General features: G+C 38.4%; 1 protein-coding gene across 1 annotated transcript in view; it reads left to right on the top strand.

Annotated features, from left to right (window-relative positions):
* The window catches only part of LOC108990281, a 655,370-nt gene that overhangs the window by 505,131 nt on the left and 128,663 nt on the right, over window positions 1-21,576 (top strand). The gene's annotated exons all lie outside the window — the stretch shown is intronic.

The following is a 21,576-nucleotide window of genomic DNA, read 5'->3' as shown; positions in this document are numbered from 1 at the left end:
TTAAAAAGGAAACTCAAAAAGGCAAAATTATAGGTGTGTTACTAGCTGTAATTACTTGGAGATTATGGCTCAAAAGATGAAAAGCCTACATGGAAGGAAAGTACGACTCGGGAGAGGCCGTATGGTTATTGGTGAGACTCTGGCTTACAAAAAGTTGCAGAGGGTGTGAAGGATGCTCTATCTTCTACTGATAAATAGGTTCTAGAGTCGTTACAAGTGAAGACATCATCACCGAAGATCAGATTACCTTGATAAAGAATTTGGGAAAAGCCTTCGGAAGGTTGATTGAAGCAGAATATAGATGCCTCATGTAGAGGTAATCCTGGTGGTGGGATCATACTTGACTCTCTTGGAAATATCAAGGCCACTTTCTCCGAAAAATTTGAGCATTGGACTAATAATAGAGCGGAGTTAAGTGCTCTTACCAGTATATATTTTGGAAATATCAAGGCCGCTTTCTCTAAAAGTTCATCCAATATATGTTTTTGTCATCAATCAGCCAAAAGGGAAGATTGTAAATGTAATTTATGTTTGTCTAGGAATAGATGAGTCTGTATTTAAATTCAAATTATGGATGAATGTAATTTTAAATTGGACTCTAGGATTGCATCCGATAAGGATGAGTATTTGAATAGACGTTATTCAATAAGGATAAGTGTTTGAATTGTAACTCTTATCAAATCTTATTTATATTATAAGATAAGGGTCTACAAGGGTCCTATGTATGTTTTGATTCTAAGAGTCAGTTGAAAAGATAAAGATGAAACTTTATTGTGGAAACTGAAGCTGAATTGAACTCGATGCAATCCAAAAGAGGTGATCCAATCCAAGATATTCTCAAATAGTTAGCAACGTATCTGAATGAGGTTCTAGATAAACCTGTCAGCAGAATCCTTCTCCAAATCAATCACAGAATTACCTATTTATAGAGGAGTCAGCTAAGGTTTTTAAGAAGTGACTTGAACAACATATATTCACAGGTATTGAGAGCTTGAAGATCTGGTTAGAACTTCAAGAGATCGTGCAAGAGAAAATTCTTGAGAGAAGGATTTTCCAGAAAACTCAGACCGTGTGATTGAGTGAGAGCATACTCCAAGGGGGAGTTGCCATGTTTGAGTTCAACCACTGGAGGTTCCAATAGGAAAGACAAAGATTAGAGAGTGTCAGAGGTTCTGACTACCTATAGCGGTAGAAGACAAGCGGGTCACGTGTATTGGGTAAATTTGTCTAGTTAAAAAGGTTTTGTAAACATTTTACTTGTTATACTCTCAATCGATAAAATTGACTTTCCTAGATTTGGTTTCCCCGTAGGGTTTTACCTTTGAGGAGTTTTTCAAAGGGTTTCCCTTTGTATAACCAAATTATTGTGTTAATGCTCTTAATATTTTATGTTGGTTACTAATCCATCCTAATAGATTTTGTTTAGCATTAACATGCATAATTAGGGGTATTTGGAAAATTTCAATTGGCATTAGAGCGTGGTTCACTCAATTTGAGTGTGATCCATTCCCCAAGAAGATCATGGCGACACTATCATCACCACCACATTTCGATGGTGATAACTGTGCCTACTAGAAGGTAAGGATGAGAGCGTTTCTAAAGTCGCTTGATGAGAATGTTTCGTGTTTGTGTGGAATTTATTTGACTTTTTTTTTTGTATTTATGCAGAATGTATAGGCTTTGGCATCCGAGATCATGGAGGAAAGGACTTCTTTGGAGGAGGAAGTTTGTGAAAGGCAGAAGTTCTCCTACTTTGCTAAGCAAGAGAACGACTGTCTCGGGGATGAGAGGGACTACCTGCAAGGCTGTCTAGAGCAATCTGATGGTTATGTTTAGTCTTTGAAGGTTGACCTTGATTCTCTTCTTGAGGAGTCTTCCAGCCTTCGTTCTGAGCTCCTTCGTGTTGAGAGTCTTCACACCCGCGACAGCTCTACCTTGCATGTGGCGGAGATGGAGAGAGCCAACACCTTGGCGGAGGTACTACGCCTTAAGGGGGCGCTGGACTGCTCCGAACAATCCTGGTTGGACGCTGAAAGAAAGTACAAAGAAGCTGCTACTGTTTTGGCTTCTTCTGAAGAGAGGTATGAAAATGTTGCTAAGGAGCTGGGAAGGAGGCATTCTGGAAGGAGCGTCATGAGGACACCAAGATTACTGAGCTACAAGGTGAGTTGGTTGAGGCGGAGGCCACATTTGACAAGTATAAAAAGGATCGCATAGTGATTGATGCCTACCAAGGTCAGACACTGGAGAGTCTGGCCAGGTTAGCTCAAGAGGTGAACGAGGTGCGGGGAAGGTCAGAATCTCAGGTAATTGCTGTGAACAGTGAAATTGTTTGACTGCATCCTCCACTAGCAACTACCAAAGCTGTCCGGGATAGGGCTTTTGGATATGGGTATGGCGATGGGTTGGCGCTCCTCAAGATGCACCTTCTGGCCAACCCACAGACCGTCTTGAGGAGCTTAAATTTGAAAGACTTCCAACCTGATGCCACTGCCTGCCAATACGCAGATTCAATGGGTTGGGACGTAATGTTAGACGCCTTTCCTCGTCCCCCGCCTCAATAGTGAAAAACTATTCTTTACTTGTAATGTTTGATGGGCCCCTGTTTTAGGCTTTTGTGAATCTTTGATTTTTGTGGAAATTTTGATTTTCTTTTGTGGCCCTCGAATTGGCCTTGCTCCATTGTATGTAGTTTTGGATTTTTGGCTACGGATTTATACTACTTATTTCTTCTTATGTTTTTGTGAATTTGGCAACATGATTTGTTGTTTAGGCTTCTACACCCTCAGGCTTGCCCTATTTTTGAATTTGGTGGATGGTTTACTGTAGACTTGGGAGTCGTGGGGTTCTCTGACCTCCATGCGCCTGCTTTGCTATCTTGCTACCAAGGTCTTTCTAACCTTCATGCCTGCTTTGGCTATGTTGCATGTATCCAACTTGCCTTTTGGTTGCTAACCCTTGGGGAGTGGATCGTGGGGTGTTTTTGGCTACCACGCCTAATTTCCTTTAGCTTTGGAGAGCGAGCTGTGGGGTCTTTTGACCTTCACGCCTGTTTAGTTGCACCATGAGCGTGTAACTGATTTGACTTTGGAGATGGTTGTGGGGTCATCAGACCTCCATGTCCGTTTCCTTGCAACGCAAATGTGTAACTCAACTTTCGATGGCTAACTTTGGAGGGGGTCGTGGGGTCTTCTGACCTCTGTGCCTGTTAAATTGCTAACTTTGGAGTGGGTCATGGGGTTTTGTAACCTCTACGCCCGTTTGATTGCACCGTGAGTGTGTAACTCAACTTTCAATGGCTAACTTTGGAGGGGGTCATGGGGTCTTCTGACCTCTATGCCCGTTCAATTACTAACTTGGAGAGGGTCATGGGGTCTTTTGATCTCCATGCCCATTTGATTGCACCGCGAGTGTATAACCCGACGTCCAGTGATTAACTTTGGTGGGGGTCGTGGGGTCTTCTGACCTCCACGCTCGTTCAATTGTACCATGAGCGTATAACTCGACTTTCGATGGTTAACGTTGGTAGGGATCATGGGGTCTTCTAACCTCCATGCTCGTTCGATTGTACCATGAGTGTGTAACTCGACTTTCGGTGGCTAACTTTGGAGGGGGTTGTGAGGTTTTCTGACCTCCACGCCCGTTTGATTGGTAAATTTGGATTTTGACCTCCATGCCCTTTTGATTGCACCACGAGTGTATAACTTGACTTTCGGTGGTGAACTTTGTACAAGGTCGTGGGATCTTCTAACCTCCACACCCGTTTTGTGTTGTAATTGATCAAATACTTACCCGTTTCTATTTCCTTGATCCTAAAAAAAAAAAAAAAAAAAACATACATTCCAAAAGGCAAAATTTTTTTTATGAGATAAATTAATACAAATGCATAAGGAGATAAACTTTCTAAGGACAGGACCTTTTTAGGTGCTTAGCATTCCACGGATGTTGTAGTTCTCTTCCCTTATTGTCTTTAAGCCGGTATGATCCTAGGCGGTTGGTGGCGGCTACTATATAGGGCCCTTCCCAACGTGGATCGAGCTTCCCTTCATCTTGGGTAGTGACTCCCGCTTCTCTCAAGACCACGTTGCCGACCTTAAATGACCTTGGCTTGACTCTTTTGTTGAAGTACTGCTCAGCTTTCCTCTTGTTGAGGATGTTCTGGATCTCTGCTTCTTTTCTCACTTCTTCAAGGAGGTCTAGATGCTAGGCAAGAGTTTGGTCGTTCTCCGTCTAATCAAAGTGGTTGGTCTGGTAAGTGGGCAAACCAACTTCTATTGGGGCGACCGCTTCGCTTCCGAATGCCAATGTGAAAAGTGTCTCCCCTATCGGGGTTTTCATCGAGAACCAGTAAGCCCATAAGACTCCTGGTAGCTCTTCTGACCACTCGCCCTGCCGGTTGCCTAATTTTTTTTTCAAGATCCCGAGTAGGGATTTGTTTGTTGATTCTGCTTGTTCGGTTGCCTGTGGGTGGCTGGGTGACAAGTATTTCCCTTTTATCCTGAGTTTGTGGCACCATGGCCTGTAATGCTTAGAATCGAACTGCTTCCCGTTGTTTGAGATTATGGCATTGGGGATTCCAAATCTGCACACGATGTTCTTCCACAAACACCTGGTTATGACTTTAGCCGTTTGGTCGAACAAACTAGTATCAATCGACCACCCATGTAGGATACATTCGAACATTTTTTTGGGACAAAATTCAGCCGTCCCTGAAAAAAAATGGTCGTTTGAACGGTCTAACAAATATTCATCCAAAAAGATTTTTTTTGAGAAGAAATTGTGATTTTTGTCCCAAACTAACTTTTGGGACAGTGATATTGGGATGGCTTTGAGACGCTTTATTTTGGTCCCAAAATTTATTTTGGGGCGAAAGCTCAATCCTTTTGGACGAAAAATTATTTATTTGGTTCGAACTTATGACTAGTTTTATTTGTATTGAACAATTTATAATGTATTTTTTTAAATATGATTTAATTATACCTATTTTGTTTTAAAATTTTGGTTAAAATAAATCGTTCAATCCTTTCATTATACGTTCGAACATCTTTCTCAATCCGTAAAAATATAATTTTCGTTTGATCATGAATTTGTTTGTTCGAACGTTCCCTCATGTATATTTTATTGAACGGACTAGTTTCAATCGACCACCCATGGACACATTCAAACATACATATACGTTCGAACTCATTTCTAGGATAAAATTCAGCTGTCCCAGGAAAAAAATGGTCGTTCACACGTGTTTAAACGGTCCAGCAAATGTTCATCCCAAAAGATATTTTTTAGGACGAAATTGTTATTTTTTTTTAAAAATACCTTTTGGGAAAGTGATATTGGGACGACCTTGAGACGCTTCATTTTTGTTCCAGAAACCTAATCTTTTGGGACGAATTTTCGACCTAAAAAATATGATTTGGTGTAGTGAGTGGTGGTTTGTTTACATCTCAAGAAACAAACTAGTAAATAAATTTATTGTGCGTATCGATTACTCTAATTATAATTAGCCAAATAAACGTCCTAATATTTAGGCTGGCTGAGGTCATGCACGGTGACGTAAGGTTTGGAAAAGATGTGACCTATACAATCTCTAAGACCTTAAAGTTCATTCCTGGAAAGCTCTATACAACCAACATGGTCTGTTTTTAGTTGAAAGTCATTTAACAGTCGGTTGTGTTTGGATGTTGAAGTGAGTTGAGTTGAATTGAGTTGAGATGATAAAATATTATTAGAATATTATTTTTTAATATTATTATTATTTTGAGATTTGAAAAAGTTGAATTATTTATTATATTTTATATTAGAATTTGAAAAAATTGTAATGATGAGTTGAGATGAATTGAGATGAGTTTGATAACCAAACTCTATTGCCGGAAAGGACATACGACAAATGTGGCTCATAAATGGACCTCATTTTGATCGCGAACATTATTTCATACATAGGGACAAATTAATTAATTTTTGTGATATAAACATTGAAAACAATCTCAAAGGTATATTTTTCTCACTTGAAGTTTAGATATATGAATATTAATAAATCTATCTTTTCTATTTCTTTTCTGTGAGACTCCTAGTTTCCTTTTATTATTTATTCTCTTTCACTTTTCTCCAACTGCATCATTAAGTATTAATATTTTCTTTGGTGATTTAATGGTTTTGAAAAAATACCATTAATGTAATGGATAGAGCTTAATCAGTTTACGCGCTTTGCAAGCATGACTCGTTGTCACATTTATATGATCATTATATCTATTTGGCTCCACCGAGGACCAAAAGGTCCACAACCTCTATTAAAATTTGGCAACGTGCGTCCGTGGCATCTACTTTCTAGTACTAGGCATACGGACATATTTATTAGAGCGCAATGTTAGATATAGGTTAAATGTGCAAGATCAATCTCATTTTCCACTAGCTTCAAATTAAATTGTGACATATCAATGATGTGAATAGTATGTTTTCCACGCCGGTTTGTGAATAGAAATGACTGAAGGCATTAATCCCCATCTTTCTTCTTTTTTATTCTTTTCTGAAGAGGCATTAATTCATCTTCCCATCTTATAAATAGGTCATAGGATACCTGGCATGGTTCATAGCAAAACTACTTATATATCTTCCATCTAATACATCTTATTTTCTGATCAGAAGTTAAATCGATCTTCGGTCAAAATGTCTTGTCACGAACACCCACCTCATGGAGGACATGGTCATGATGAAGGGCTTCTGGGCTTATCAGTGCAATGTCATGTTCCTAAAGAACATCATGGCGGACACGATCATGAAGGGGAAAAACATAATGGGGATAAGCACAACCATGATGGGCATGGTCATGGTGGAGGTGGGCATGAAGGTCATGGTCATGGACCTTGTGATGATAGTCCTCACGGTCACGACCCTCACGGGCCTCATGATCACGGTCCTCATGGGCACCATCCTCACGGGCCTCATGATCACGATCCTCACGGGCCTCACAGTCCTCATGGGCACCATCCTTACGGGCCTCACGGTCATGGTCCTCATGGGCACCATCCTCACGGGCCTCACAATCACGGGCCTCGCCGTCACGGTCCTCACAAGCCTCACGATCCTCATGGGCACCATCCTCACGGGCCTCACGATCATGGGCCTCGCGGTCACGGTCCTCACAGGCCTCACGGTTCTCATGGGCACCATCCTCAAGGGCATGGACCTCGTGGTCACGGTCCTCACAGGCCTCATGCCCATCCTCACGGGCCTCACGATCATGGGCCTCGTGGTCACGGCCCTCACAGGCCTCACGGTTCTCATGGGCACCATCCTCACGGGCATGGACCTCGTGGTCACGGTCACGGTCATGGTGGGCATAACTTTTGTGGAAGACATTGTGGTGGGCATAGGCATTTGGATGGTCATCACTGAAGAAATCAACCACACTACCACGGCAGGGAACAACATCATCATCATCCAAATTCAAGAGACCATGTGTTATCTACCGATGTCTTGTTGAGTTGATTCCCGTGTATATTTTTTTGTGAGATTATGGGAAAAGTGTGTTGTTTTGAATAAGTTGAATCACGGTGTAGGACATAGTGAGGGACCATCCTGATGGCCGAGGACATCATCCACATCGTCATGGCATGGGGACACCACCACAATCATCCACCTTAGAGAGATACTATTATTTTGCTGGTGTCTTATTAAGTCAATGGAAAATAATTACTTCCATGTTTATCTGTTGTTGGAAAGATATGCTGCATAGAAAATATGTAATTGCAGTATTGATAGTTTCTTATTTCCTATTTCTTTATAATTTTTTTGCTAATCAATATTTTCTGGGAATTATATTCGCAACAAATAATTTGTTTTAGTTATATAAAACCCATTTGCTGCGAGATTTTTTTTTTTTGGATGCAAATAAGCATTTTGGGAAAAAATTCTCTCCTCAAATAGCTAGCAAAGAATATTTGTTTTTGTGACCACATTTTTTACTAGTTTCAGCAAAACGTTTTGGCGGCAAAGACTTATTATTTCCGACAGAAATCAAAAGTCGCCTCGAATGAACTTTTATGAATGCATTTTTGCAGGTTCACCTGCGATACAAAACGGTAGCAAAAGGCTTTTAAGAACGATAATTCTGCTATTTGTCGTGAGTTTAAATTGCGCCAAATAGCCTCATCTTAGTGCTGGCTTGGCAGGGTCTCCTTAAGGCGGTCATGCTTTTGGTTGAAAACTCAAATTTTTCTTTTTCTTTTCTTAATTGTATTTCACTACAAATAAATATATAGGGCATCAATTAAGACTCTTTCTCCATTTTATCATGGTTTTCAGTTTAATTTTAATTAGTTGCGGGGTTCTTCGCGTGAATCTCTTCGATCTTTTTAATGAAATTGATCAAATAGGCCGACCGGTTGATCAACCAAGCGTTCTACTTCCTAGTAGCAGCTATCTACATATGATTTTTTAAAATTAGTGAGAAATTACTTTTTGCCCCTACTTTTATTTCCGGCGAGTAATAATATTACGGTAGTTCGATTTAATTTTTTATAATTTTGAGATATTTAGACAAAGTACGGGCGTTAATTATATTTAATATTGAGACCATGTTATTTCTACACTCCATTATTTTTTCAAGGTGATTGATAATTTGATGCGTCTTGTAACAGACTTTATTTTTGCATAGATCACCACTTCTTTATTTAGAAAAAAGTAAGAATATTTATTTAAAAATACCAAACGTGTATCAGATAAATAAAAGATAATGAAGGTTATTAAAATAAGAATAATGGTTGTTTAAAGAGAAGAACAGAAGACACAACTCTTGTTTAAGCAAGCATAATATAACAGACACTAGAACAAAATTTGGTTTTTGGGACTATTTTTGTTTGGAAGGAAATGAAAATCATTCAAAAAAATGAGATATAGGGACAAAATTTAGAGTTCGTTCCAAAAAGAGACTGAAACATGTTGACCATTCGAACACGTTTGAACAATATATGTAGGGAAGATAAATTTCGTCCCTATTAAAATAACAATTCGAATGTGGTAAAGAAATTTGCGGGTTAAGCGCAGGAATTTGATTTTACGTTCAAACATACTATTTTACTGTTCAAACATGCAGATCATCAATGTTCAAATGCGAATAACAGAGTTCGAGTGGTTATTTTTCGTTCAAATGGTATATTTGTTGTTTGAATGCTAATAATAATTTTAATTAAAGAATATATAATAGAAATCAACAATTAATTTATTAAGAAAAAGATTTAATTCATATTGATTAAATTTACCAAACATCACATATTGTCTATACCAAAAATAAAAGAAAATATAAATTAAAAATACAAAATACTAAGGTCCTAAGTCTCTACACACATCCTTGACTGAAGCTAGGAGTGATTCTATTTGTGTCAGTCGAGTACAGATCATCTCCTACCTCTCAGACAGGAGTTCAATCTCCGTACGTAACTCAGAGAAGGCAGTCCGAATCTCCGTACGCACTACAACGACTATCTCTAAAGTTTGCTTGTGGATCTCTACAAGCACTATATCAACAATCTCATCAGGAGTAATAGTGCATGATGCCTCGGGCAGTGTGGATGTCTCATCGATCGATACTCCATGATTTATTGGGTGTGCATCTCCAACCTGAGTATCAACCGACTCATCCCTAGGGACTCATCTCCAATAGGGTGGATGAATTGATCGGTCCAATTAACTCCCAGATACGTTCGGCAATATCTGGCAAGACCCCGACCTGTAGTAGAAATCGCGTGATGAAAATCCCAAAAGGCAAAATATCTATCGTAACGTAGGAAGCCTCTGATCGAATCCTACTGAATATATAACCCACTATATCAATTGGTACCATACAAGTGATTCGTATCATAAACTTCGCCTAATCAATGCCAACCTTTGTCTTGTGCTACCTCGGATCAATATTGTTGGCAATGATCAAGTTTGTGATCTTGAAGAAAGAAGATAAAATCAGTCTGTTCGACGTTCTTCATCCTATCATAGGGAGGAACATCTAGACCAACAACCAACTGTCTAACCTCATGATCTGCGAGACCATCGATCTCATCTCTATTAGAGACCTCGTCTTCAGCCATCTCCACGTCAGCTGTAGACTCCCTAGGCACCACGTTCATATATTCTGTGACGCCCCCAAATTCCGCTTGGGATCGGACGGACATTTGAAGCGTCGAGACATGCAACACAAGGTTACCTGCCCCCGTTCATGACATATAAGATGCAATATTCCTAACATGCATCTAGCATTATGCAATATTCGCAGCGGATAATTTTTCTTTTTAGCAAATACTATGCACCAAACCGAAATATCCCAAATACTTAAAACATACTTCATACATAATGACATACTAAACAACTGAGATCACAATATTAATCCATATGGTTGTGATCAAAGAGTGATGGAGATTGAACTCTACAAATACAAGTAGTAATCTGAGGTAACTACTGTATTAACACCTACATCGCATCGTCGCTTAGTCGACCATTTCCAGTTGGTCGATTCTCGATTCTCCTTCAGATCCTGTAACAAAATCTACCATTCGGGGGGAATGGTAGTTGGGACTACCACAGTGAGATTTGATTACAAATCTCAGCAAGTTAACAGGAAACTTCCACACAGGTTAATGATGCATGCATGGCAGTAAAAGCATGAATGCATAATCAAATCATAAGTAATCATAGCATAACTTGACATACAACATAACATACTGGCATAACTTAAACTGAAACTGAAGCTTAGCATGAACGTGACTTGAAACATAACATGAATGTGAGCTTGGAACATAACATGGACTTGAAACATAGCATTAACGTGAACATGCATAATTTGAACTTGAACTTGAGCATGACATAACATAAATGTGAACTTGGAACATAACGTAAACGTGAACATAACATAACATGAACTTGGAACATAACGTGAACGTGAACATAACATAACATGAACTTGAAACATATTCTTGTCTCATGGGATTACCATGATTGCGTGAACGTAAACTTGAACGTAACATAACGTGAAACATGACTTGAACTTAGAATCTTATTCAATAGTCTTAATCATTAACATGACCATATGGGTGCTACACAGGTCCCCTTGAGCCGTGTGTCCCTGCCGATTACCGCATCACATCACAGGTTTCTATACCAGCTGTGAGTGCGTTAATACGTACTCCACAGTTGTTGTGGCCCCACGTATTCTACGTGTCACAATTGCTGTGTCTCACGTAGTGTATGCTCCACAGTTGTTGTGGCTCCATACTTCATGCTCCACAGTTGTTGTGGCCCCATGACTTATCTGTTTGTGCCACACTTGCTGTGGACACACATAACATAATGTGTGGCACCATCGGCGTTAGTGCCTGGCGCGCTCCGGTGACCAGCTAATTAGGCCCCATTCGCAACCTGTTGACTGTACTTCGTCAACCCAGGGAATTTCACACCTATTTAGACACTCCAGCGTGAACAAAGGAGTTCCACTAGGATATTACCCCATCCTAGCGCTTAGGGTCGTGATTGACATGAATGACTTAACTGGCAGACATGACATTTCGTAACGTGACGTAACATGAACGTGACATAAAAGACAGAAATCTTGACGTAACATAACGTGACATGAACGTAGGACGACAGACATGACATACTTCGAGACATAAATGTAACAGAGAACATTTCATAACATGCATACATGTAACGTAACATTTCATAACATCATATAACAGACAACATTTCTTAACGTGGCGTAACATGTGACAATGAATATTACATGACAAGAAATACATGTAACAGATGGCATACTTAACTTAACATGACATACTTGCAATGTATAGCATGTATAGCAATACGTGACAGAATATCTTGTGTAACAGATGAATAATTCATGACAGAATAAATTCTGTGTAACAGATAAATATGTAATGACTTGGCATGGCACATATGATAACATGCATACATACAATTTAGTTCCCTTACTTATCACACATACACATTAAATTGATAGTAAGTTAAAAGCTAACTTACCTCGATCTTCGCGCTTCGAGACAAAACTCAAGTGCGATCACGGGAAACTGAAAGTAGTGATTTCTAAAAATTAGAACTTAATCACTAACAATTAGGAATATGGAAAAATATCAACTTAGAGTAAAATTACCATTTTACCCTCTACATGTGGGAAAATGACCATTTTACCCCTAACATAAGGATTTTGCATCCTAACTCCAAAAATCACCAAAATTTACATACCTTATGTAAATTTTGTCCTAAGCTCAAATATCAATTCAGAAAAATTTAAAATTAAACACAACCATCAAAACTCTATATGGCCGAAACTTACAAGGCTATTTCCTTTGCTTTTTGTTGTAATTCTTTCAAATCTCAAAACTCATGATTAAACCAAAATTTTTCTTCTACTACACTCATAACATATTCTTAAGAATAATCATGTTTTGAATCATGAACAAAAGTCATCAAAATCACTAAAACCATACTTGAACTTTTTGGTTTCTCTTCTAAGTTCAAAACAGAATTTTGTTTCTAACTTGTTTTGATCAACCTCTTGATCCATGACTTATAAAGAAGTGATCTTCAAACCAAAACATCACATGGTTCAAAAAGGTGTCCTAAAACATATCCAAGCTTCAAACTCAAGATCACATGGGTAAACATCAACCAAAACATAAATTTAGCCAAGAACATCATCACTTTGGCCTAACCGAATATCTCCTTCCATAAAATTTCATATGTTCGAAACTAACATCAAATATCTTCAAAATAACATTCTAACATGTATATAAGATGCTTAGGATCTTCCAATAAAAATATCAAAGCCATTGGAATAAGATTAAACCATAAAAGATTTAAACTTTCTCAAAACAGAAACTGTTTTTCCTCTTCCAGTTTCTAAGTTTCTAGACCTAAGAAAATATTTCACCAAAACTTTTAATCATGCGACAAATCCTCAACCAATAATCATATACACATGTTAAAAATACTCCATAAAAATTTCGGACCAAGATCTATTCATTAGCTTGGTCAAAAACTCCAAAATATAACACACTCTCCAGTTTATCGCCCAGAATGACCTTTCCGGGGTCTAAACAACTTTTGACCAATCAAATGATCTCCAAATGGAACGAATAAGTTATCCACGTAAACTAGACTCCAAAAGAAAGAAATTTCATGAAGGAATATTGGCGAGAAAACACTTACAAAATCTTCGAAATAGGCGTTCAAAAGAGGTATGAAAAACTGTCCGAGAGTGTCTTTTGTGTTCTATGAAGGAAAAGTGTAAAGGAGAGCTGCTTTTCGTGGGAAGTGGACTGAAGAGCTTCTTACACAAGCTATGTAAAGTGATAGGACTGAATGAATGGTTGAGTGTTGGCCTTTTCTTCTCATAAAAATCAGACCAAGATCTTTTCTCAAGGTGGAGTGTGAGAGTGAAAGAGTGAGGTGGCCCTTTTGCTTTGTCTTTCTAGAACCTTCTAGGACCTTCTTGTACAGATCTGGCCAGCCAAGTGGGGGTACAAAACTTAGCCATGAAGCAATCCTATGGTGACCAAATTCGTGGGCCTTAAAGGGCCTAAACCGAATGGGCCTAAAATTTGGGGTTTAAAGAGGGTTTGGGTTGCTATCAAGCCCAAATCCAATATCACTTGGCCCAATCAATTTTTCAAGGTTAACAAGGTTAACAAGGTTGGATAATGATGTTCTAACACAAATTTGAAGGATTAATAGCATGTGGAAGTGATTTAATCAAGTGATTAAACACAATACTAGAAATCGGATTAGAAAGGGTTTAGAGGCCAACTTTAGGGTTTTGGGGAAACCGTTTAGGGTTTCGATTTCAACAAAGCTTTTGGGCTTTCAATTGGATTCCCACCATTTAGGGTTTCACTAGGATTGAAAACCTCTTTGGTCTGGCACAATTTGGTTGGAGCAGATGAAACAAGGTTTTGCTTAAGTGGCATAATCTCACACCTTGATTCCTTCAAATCCAACAAACATTCCTCATGGTGCCAAGTGTCTAATATTATTCACTAAGTGTGGCTAAGATCTTGCCAAGTGTCCAAATAAAACTTCTCTAATCCAATTTGGACATTCCACACTGTGATTTCGAAACACTGCAATTGGTGCGCTTACCGAGGTTACTATTCACTTCGAAAAAGTGAATCATAAACTTAGTACTAAAAATTCCTAAATATTCATATTAACTTATAGTGAAAATCTTTTACCGAAATTTAACCTCGAAGTATCCCTAAAAATAATTTCACAATTTCCAACAGACGTTTTGTCCGGAATTATGAAAATAAGATATTGTGCCATAAAATCCTAAATAATCCACTGAGTGTAATGGCGTAGACCATAATGCATTCTGACACTTCTAACCACCTCAAATAAATAAAACTCATATTTCTAGCAGCATAGTGAGTGATAACACTGACTATGTTGACAGACTAAAACCTATGCAATAGGTCGATTCGTAAAAACTTATGGGATTTTCACGAGATTCCTAAAGTCAATAGAAATTCCGCCAATGAATTTCTAGCGGGCTGTTACATCCTCCCCTCCTAAAAAAAAGATTTCGTCCTCGAAATCGACGTAAGTACAAACATAAAATACGCTCAAAAGAAAAAGTTGCTTACCAACTTATTGCCCATCACTGGATGCCTCATCACGCCCAAGGGGCAGGTCTCGTTCTTCTTGAAATAACGCCTTCTTCTCGTAGTCAACACTATTCTTATCTATAACCATCACATGGTTATACAAAAAGACTATCACTATAACATTAAGGTATAACAATCCCAAAGATTACTGCCTAAACTTAATGACTTCTAGACTTTTTAGGATACTGACTCCTTGCTTAAAAGAAATCACTATTCTCTTCACTATTCAAAGAATTACCACAATGTGTATATATATCTACCATTCTTAACTCTTTCTCTCTCAAATCATATCAATTTGTACTGGAGTCCTTCCACAAGGTAGGTCAAATCGTACCAGCATACTCTCTAAATCTAAAACTTCAAGTATTCATGCAGTTCAATTTGGAAGAATTTAATCCATACACAACTGAATTCACATTCTCTATTTCCTCAAGGATTTATATCTGCCTAGGACTAGCTTACTCCTTCATAATCACCACGAATCGTTCCTCCTCCTAGGTGGTACCTTGATAAACGATCAGCTATTAACCTCAACTCAAGAGTTTCTCTCTTATGATTAACATAGCTCTTCTATCCATCATGAGTTGCCTCTTATTCTGACTCTAATCCAAAGAATTTGTTCTTACTGCTCACGTAAATCCTTAAGACAAGCTTTTACTCCCCATATAAAAGTCTCCAATATAAGGGCAATCTAGGTTTCCACAAACACGGTGCTTCGCCAGAAACCATTTATTCGCGATTGGATAAAACTATTATCATAAGTGAATCCTACTAAGGCCAAAGCTTCTCCCACACACTGTACTCTTCCGAACACAAATTTCATTGTAACCTTCGAATCAAAACAAACTCCAAATACTTGGGATACTAATTCATCAACCTTGAATATCCTTCCTCGTACTACTAAAAGGTATTCCATATCTACACTGGTATGAATAGAAATACTCTTAATGAAAAATGTTACTCTTACCACCTGGTAACAATTCAGAGTACGAACTAAACGTACAATACCACAATCACTAAAAATAGGGCCTCGCTTGAATCAAACTGCGTACAAGTTATAAACCTCAATGATTTAACTTACCCAAAGTATCAATAATGCAATAGTACCATCAATTGCAATCTAATCAACCTTAAATAAGCTTAACAATACAGAGGTCTTAGAAAAATACCAGTAACGGCGCCAACTCCTTTAGTTCCTGGGGCGTCAGCATCTGCGTCTCTAGAAGTACCTGCATACACTTAAGCTAGTACTGGAGGTCGTGGCTTTGGTTTGGAATCTCCAATGGGAACAGTTCCATTTCTCTGGCCTCTTTTAGGACAATTTCTGATCAAGTGCTCAAGTTGGCCACATCTGAAACAGAGTCCTTGGGTAAGTTTGCACTTGCCTCCATGATTCTTTCCGGACATCCCACATATTGGGTACGTGGTCAGTATTGAGCTACCAGTCTCGATGCCTTCTCCCTTATCTGGTCCAGTAGACATCTTCTTCATTTCTAGATTTTCTTCAGTAGCATACAATGAAATTCTCTTTCATTCGGTATTGATCTGGATGGCTAGACCTCTTTGCTCAGTCTCTGATATCGTGGCCACGTTTACTAACTCTTGGTAATTCTTTATTCTTAGGCAAGCTACTTGGCTATGGATCCATGGCTGAAGTCCAGCTTGAAACTTTCGTGCCTGCATCCTTTGAGTAGAAATCAAGTGTGGTGCAAACCTTCCTAACACCATAAACTTAGCAGCATACTGCTCTACGGTCAAACTACCTTGAGTTAAAGTCACGAACTCCTGTGCCTTTAGCTGTTTGATAGAATCTGGGATGAATCCGTTGTCAACTCTTCCTTAAATCTCTCCCAAGTCAATGCATCAAAACTTCCTAGTTCCCTAACTAGAAGCTGCCTTTGTGTATCCCACCATATTCCAACTTCTCATTAGAATAGGTATACAGCATATAGAACCTTCTGGTCCTCAGTACATCCACAGATCTCGTAAGTCCTTTCGAGATCCATAATCCATTTCTCAGCTTTTAGTGGCTCTTCATCACCAGAAAAAGTTTGGATAACGATGGATCAAGAACTTCTCACACAGACAATCCCTGACTTCGAGTCTGGGTACATGTGCTTGCTGATGTTGCTGTTGTCTAAGCATGTCAGTCAGCAAACGTACGGCTTCAGCTAATCCTCCATCCATCGGGGAATTCTGATTATCATAATTTGTAACTCCCTCAGGGTTTTGAGGTATCCTACCTCGAGTCATGTCACTTCCTAAATCACACGAGTACACGTGTTACAGCCACATACTATCTCTTATACTTCAAGAAATTCAAGCCTAGTAAAGACTAAAATTTCAAGCCTAATATTTGGTGCATTTCCTAAGGACATGTGGATTTAAACCCAGAGACGTATTGCTCTGATACCACCCTGTGACGCCCGCAAATTCCGCTTGGGATCGGACGGACATTTGAAGCGTCGAGACATGCAACACAAGGTTACCTGCCCCCGTTCATGACATATAAGATGCAATATTCCTAACATGCATCTAGCATTATGCAATATTCGCAGCGGATAATTTTTCTTTTTAGCAATACTATGCACCAAACCGAAATATCCCAAATACTTAAAACATACTTCATACATAATGACATACTAAACAACTGAGATCACAATATTAATCCATATGGTTGTGATCAAAAGAGTGATGGAGATTGAACTCTACAAATACAAGTAGTAATCTGAGGTAACTACTGTATTAACACCTACATCGCATCGTCGCTTAGTCGACCATTTCCAGTTGGTCGATTCCCGATTCTCCTTCAGATCCTGTAACAAAATCTACCATTCGGGGGAATGGTAGTTGGGACTACCACAGTGAGATTTGATTACAAATCTCAGCAAGTTAACAGGAAACTTCCACACAGGTTAATGATGCATGCATGGCAGTAAAAGCATGAATGCATAATCAAATCATAAGTAATCATAGCATAACTTGACATACAACATAACATACTGGCATAACTTAAACTGAAACTGAAGCTTAGCATGAACGTGACTTGAAACATAACATGAATGTGAGCTTGGAACATAACATGGACTTGAAACATAGCATTAACGTGAACATGCATAATTTGAACTTGAACTTGAGCATGACATAACATAAATGTGAACTTGGAACATAACGTAAACGTGAACATAACATAACATGAACTTGGAACATAACGTGAACGTGAACATAACATAACATGAACTTGAAACATATTCTTGTCTCATGGGATTACCATGATTGCGTGAACGTAAACTTGAACGTAACATAACGTGAAACATGACTTGAACTTGGAATCTTATTCAATAGTCTTAATCATTAACATGACCATATGGGTGCTACACAGGTCCCCTTGAGCCGTGTGTCCCTGCCGATTACCGCATCACATCACATTTCTATACCAGCTGTGAGTGCGTTAATACGTACTCCACAGTTGTTGTGGCCCCACGTATTCTACGTGTCACAATTGCTGTGTCTCACGTAGTGTATGCTCCACAGTTGTTGTGGCCCCATACTTCATGCTCCACAGTTGTTGTGGCCCCATGACTTATCTGTTTGTGCCACACTTGCTGTGGACACACATAACATAATGTGTGGCACCATCGGCGTTAGTGCCTGGCGCGCTCCGGTGACCAGCTAATTAGGCCCCATTCGCAACCTGTTGACTGTACTTCGTCAACCCAGGGAATTTCACACCTATTTAGACACTCCAGCGTGAACAAAGGAGTTCCACTAGGATATTACCCCATCCTAGCGCTTAGGGTCGTGATTGACATGAATGACTTAACTGGCAGACATGACATTTCGTAACGTGACGTAACATGAACGTGACATAAAAGACAGAAATCTTGACGTAACATAACGTGACATGAACGTAGGACGACAGACATGACATACTTCGAGACATAAATGTAACAGAGAACATTTCATAACATGTCATACATATAACATGCAACATTTCGTAACATGTCATACCATATAACAGACAACATTTCTTAACGTGGCGTAACATGTGACAATGAATATTACATGACAAGAAATACATGTAACAGATGGCATACTTAACTTAACATGACATACTTGCAATGTATAGCATGTATAGCAATACGTGACAGAATATCTTGTGTAACAGATGAATAATTCATGACAGAATAAATTCTGTGTAACAGATAAATATGTAATGACTTGGCATGGCACATATGATAACATGCATACATACAATTTAGTTCCCTTACTTATCACACATACACATTAAATTGATAGTAAGTTAAAAGCTAACTTACCTCGATCTTCGCGCTTCGAGACAAAACTCAAGTGCGATCACGGGAAACTGAAAGTAGTGATTTCTAAAAATTAGAACTTAATCACTAACAATTAGGAATATGGAAAAATATCAACTTAGAGTAAAATTACCATTTTACCCTCTACATGTGGGAAAATGACCATTTTACCCCTAACTTAAGGATTTTGCATCCTAACTCCAAAAATCACCAAAATTTACATACCTTATGTAAATTTTGTCCTAAGCTCAAATATCAATTCAGAAAAATTTAAAACTAAACACAACCATCAAAACTCTATATGGCCGAAACTTACAAGGCTATTTCCTTTGCTTTTTGTTGTAATTCTTTCAAATCTCAAAACTCATGATTAAACCAAAATTTTTCTTCTACTACACTCATAACATATTCTTAAGAATAATCATGTTTTGAATCATGAACAAAAGTCATCAAAATCACTAAAACCATACTTGAACTTTTTGGTTTCTCTTCTAAGTTCAAAACAGAATTTTGTTTCTAACTTGTTTTGATCAACCTCTTGATCCATGACTTATAAAGAAGTGATCTTCAAACCAAAACATCACATGGTTCAAAAAGGTGTCCTAAAACAGATCCAAGCTTCAAACTCAAGATCACATGGGTAAACATCAACCAAAACATAAATTTAGCCAAGAACATCATCACTTTGGCCTAACCGAATATCTCCTTCCATAAAATTTCATATGTTCGAAACTAACATCAAATATCTTCAAAATAACATTCTAACATGTATATAAGATGCTTAGGATCTTCCAATAAAAATATCAAAGCCATTGGAATAAGATTAAACCATAAAAGATTTAAACTTTCTCAAAACAGAAACTGTTTTTCCTCTTCCAGTTTCTAAGTTTCTAGACCTAAGAAAATATTTCACCAAAACTTTTAATCATGCGACAAATCCTCAACCAATAATCATATACACATGTTAACAGTACTCCATAAAAATTTCGGACCAAGATCTATTCATTAGCTTGGTCAAAAACTCCAAAATATAACACACTCTCCAGTTTATCGCCCAGAATGACCTTTCCGGGGTCTAAACAACTTTTGACCAATCAAATGATCTCCAAATGGAACGAATAAGTTATCCACGTAAACTAGACTCCAAAAGAAAGAAATTTCATGAAGGAATATTGGCGAGAAAACACTTACAAAATCTTCGAAATAGGCGTTCAAAAGAGGTATGAAAAACTGTCCGAGAGTGTCTTTTGTGTTCTATGAAGGAAAAGTGTAAAGGAGAGCTGCTTTTCGTGGGAAGTGGACTGAAGAGCTTCTTACACAAGCTATGTAAAGTGATAGGACTGAATGAATGGTTGAGTGTTGGCCTTTTCTTCTCATAAAAATCAGACCAAGATCTTTTCTCAAGGTGGAGTGTGAGAGTGAAAGAGTGAGGTGGCCCTTTTGCTTTGTCTTTCTAGAACCTTCTAGGACCTTCTTGTACAGATCTGGCCAGCCAAGTGGGGGTACAAAACTTAGCCATGAAGCAATCCTATGGTGACCAAATTCGTGGGCCTTAAAGGGCCTAAACCGAATGGGCCTAAAATTTGGGGTTTAAAGAGGGTTTGGGTTGCTATCAAGCCCAAATCCAATATCACTTGGTCCAATCAATTTTTCAAGGTTAACAAGGTTGGATAATGATGTTCTAACACAAATTTGAAGGATTAATAGCATGTGGAAGTGATTTAATCAAGTGATTAAACACAATACTAGAAATCGGATTAGAAAGGGTTTAGAGGCCAACTTTAGGGTTTTGGGGAAACCGTTTAGGGTTTCGATTTCAACAAAGCTTTTGGGCTTTCAATTGGATTCCCACCATTTAGGGTTTCACTAGGATTGAAAACCTCTTTGGTCTGGCACAATTTGGTGGAGCAGATGAAACAAGGTTTTGCTTAAGTGGCATAATCTCACACCTTGATTCCTTCAAATCCAACAAACATTCATCATGGTGCCAAGTGTCTAATATTATTCACTAAGTGTGGCTAAGATCTTGCCAAGTGTCCAAATAAAACTTCTCTAATCCAATTTGGACATTCCACACTGTGATTTCGAAACACTGCAATCGGTGCGCTTACCGAGGTTACTATTCACTTCGAAAAAGTGAATCATAAACTTAGTACTAAAAATTCCTAAATATTCATATTAACTTATAGTGAAAATCTTTTACCGAAATTTAACCTCGAAGTATCCCTAAAAATAATTTCACAATTTCCAACAGACGTTTTGTCCGGAATTATGAAAATAAGATATTGTGCCATAAAATCCTAAATAATCCACTGAGTGTAATGGCGTAGACCATAAAGCATTCTGACACTTCTAACCACCTCAAATAAATAAAACTCATATTTCTAGCAGCATAGTGAGTGATAACACTGACTATGTTGACAGACTAAAACCTATGCAATAGGTCGATTCGTAAAAACTTATGGGATTTTCACGAGATTCCTAAAGTCAATAGAAATTTTGCCAATGAATTTCTAGCGGGCTGTTACATATTCAGTCCACAAACGTTGGAAGCAGATGAAATTAGCAAATTTGTCTACTGAAAATATAAATGTTGCTCCCCG

Source organism: Juglans regia, chromosome 7, assembly GCF_001411555.2.
Source record: "Juglans regia cultivar Chandler chromosome 7, Walnut 2.0, whole genome shotgun sequence".
NCBI lineage: Eukaryota > Viridiplantae > Streptophyta > Magnoliopsida > Fagales > Juglandaceae > Juglans > Juglans regia.
Note: the sequence above shows the minus strand (reverse complement) of the source record. Positions and strands in the feature narration are given on the sequence as shown.